Source organism: Cyprinodon variegatus, unplaced genomic scaffold (genome assembly GCF_000732505.1).
Source record: "Cyprinodon variegatus isolate N-32 unplaced genomic scaffold, C_variegatus-1.0 Scaffold641, whole genome shotgun sequence".
In the NCBI taxonomy this organism is placed as follows: domain Eukaryota; kingdom Metazoa; phylum Chordata; class Actinopteri; order Cyprinodontiformes; family Cyprinodontidae; genus Cyprinodon; species Cyprinodon variegatus.
The window spans coordinates 96,376-99,062 of NW_015151094.1; the positions used below are offsets into that span (position 1 = coordinate 96,376).

Here is a 2,687-nt window from a genome sequence, read left to right on the forward strand (position 1 = left end):
AGGTGATTTAGGCAATATTTTAGGAAGGAGGTGAGTATTTATGTTATTTTCCATTTGCTGGGCATTCACTCTCAACATATCAATAGTTAGGAATTTCAATGAGAGTCAGCAGACTGAAATCTGTCTACACTAGATCTTATATCTTTAAGGGCTGCGATACTGCTGCTTAATAAAAGTGGTAACGACATTGTCTTAAGTGACCAGAAAATGTGTATCAGTAATAATATTATTTTAATTCTCACAGTAGCGCAAATAAATACTATCTGAACCTAATTAACACTGCTTTGAACTTCTCCAGAGCCTTACCCGTAACCTGTCTGGTTAGTTCATTGATATTTCTTTAGTTATATTCTGTTCACATAAATAAACAAATAAATAAGTTAATAATTTGCTGGTGAAGGTTCTCAGTCATCTAAGTCATTCCCAGGATTGGATAATATTTTGCTACATGTTTTGTCTTTCATTAAAAATTATTTCTTACAAAACATTTAAAGTCATCAATAATAACAATAATAAAAATTAAAACCAATCCACTGGACTTGGTTTCCGAGTTTGAAGACGTTTCGCTTCCCATCCAGGAAACTTTTTCAACTCAAAATGTCAGAAATAGAATTTGTTGGGCTTCTGTTTAAAGCCTCGAACCCAACGCTATTCCTGACATTTTCTTAATTGAAAAAGCTTCCTGAATGGGAAGCGAAACAGCTTCAAACTCGGAAACCAAGTCCAGTGGATTGTTTTTAATTTTTGGAAAGTTAATAAGTTTGATATATAAAAATAAATAAATAAAAATAGGTGCTTATGGAGCTAAATCTATGCTGTAATAACTTAAACACATCCAATCCTGGGAAGCTATTGAGCAGCTACTTGACCTGAATTTTATTTAAGTGTAAAAGAATAAAGAGACCGTCTACAAACCGTGTAGATTTCTACTGATAATGATTTTGAAAATTATAATTTCGCTTTACTTTCACTTTTAAACTATGTGATCCTTTTCCTTGGTCTACAGCATAATAGCTCCAACAAACTGATTGATTTTCTGTTAGTATGCAATAATAACTGCAATAAACTTCAATAAACATGAAAAACTTCTACTCAATGCAATAAAACCTTTTTAAATGACACACCGGTAATCATACCCTTTAAATTTCATAAATTTAGAATACTTTAAATAGATAAAGAATTGGAAAATAAACGGAACAATGCTATCTAATAAAGTAAATTAATAATATCCTGCTACATGTTTTGTCTTTCATTAAAAACAATTTCTTACGAAAGATTTGAAGTCACCAATAATAATAAAAAAAAATAACCACGGACGTACCTAGCACGTTTTATCATTTGCACTTTTATATCCTATAAGTTATTGTGGTTTAGAAAACATTTTTTGTTTCACCTATATAATATCTTTATTTTATTTTTTTATTTTTATTCATTTTTTTTTTTTTGCTCTCTCAGTTCTAAAGTCCGAATCTGCCAGCTCTACAGCAGCCGCAGAGGAAAATGACTGAATGAAACAAAAGCTGACGTTAGCTTTAAGAGGAAGGTAACATTAGCAGGATTAGCATGAACCGGTTAGCATAATAACACAGGGCAAACAAAGGCGCCATGAAGGCAGTTATAACACGGTACGACGTCACAGGCTCGGTAGGATTAAAGCAGGTTGTTAAACACGATCATTAGCTTCTAACAGGAGGCAGAAATGATTTAAAACAAAGCTATTATTTTACCTTTATATGAGGAGCTGAAATCTGTAGTAGGATGTGAACCTAGCACTTCCTCTATGTTCAGGCATGCGCACTAACCCAACATTCTGTGTAGTATTTTTTTTTTTTTGCATTTACAGCGATTTGATTGGTTGTTTATGGTACATTGGAACCAGCGTCGGTTTCAGACCTAAAACTAACAGTATAGTTGTATATATAATAGAAATACTTATTGACTATGATTATAATAATAATTATTATTATTATAATTATGATCAGGAGTAATAAGAGTAGTAGTAGTTTTTCTCTGATAGCTTTTTATTTTGCACTGATGTCAGATAAACTGTCTCCAACCTTCTAATGTGTTCATCATAAGAGAACAGAGACACATACAGGCCAAACAACTCAATTAATCAATGTTTATTTATATAGCTTTATACAACAACACATGTGGTACACAAAGTGAAAAAGATGATGAGACAAAATCAATCAGAAATATAAAAAAATATAGGAAAATTATGGAGGCATATTCTGCCGTTGATTCTACATATAAATAACAGGTTCCTTTTTTTTTGTTATAATAACAGGCAAGGGTGCGGAAGCAAAGTGGAGCAGGACTATCCTTTGTGGAGGCACAGGCATAGATTAATGCAAATTTAAAACACGGAAAGCTTCTGTTATTCAGGTGCTGTTAACCATCATACCTGCTGAGAACACAAAGCTATGAAGGCCTTACTAAAATAACACAATTAGCACTTCCTAAGACAGCTTTCAAGAGGAATAGATCAAAAATGCAAGAAGTTTCTGGGTAACATTTTCATCCTCAGATGAGGGATTGTTTATCCAGAGGAGCCTTTGCTGTGAATTACGTTTGTGTTGTTTTTGATGTTAGTTTTTTGTAAACATTATCAAATAAATGTGGTTATGTTCAAATTTTAATGATTGTAAATATGTTAATCATTATATATTTATTATTTATTTTGT

The 2,687-nt window shown here is 32.0% G+C and overlaps 1 protein-coding gene across 1 annotated transcript in view; it reads right to left on the reverse strand.

Annotated features, from left to right (window-relative positions):
- The window catches only part of cdk2ap2 (cyclin-dependent kinase 2 associated protein 2), an 8,457-nt gene extending 6,668 nt beyond the window's left edge, over positions 1-1,789 (reverse strand). The window contains exon 1 of the mRNA XM_015393445.1: positions 1,728-1,789. The gene's annotated coding sequence lies outside the window, so the exon portion shown is untranslated. The remainder of the gene's footprint in view (positions 1-1,727) is intronic.
- Between the last annotated feature and the right edge of the window lie 898 nt (positions 1,790-2,687).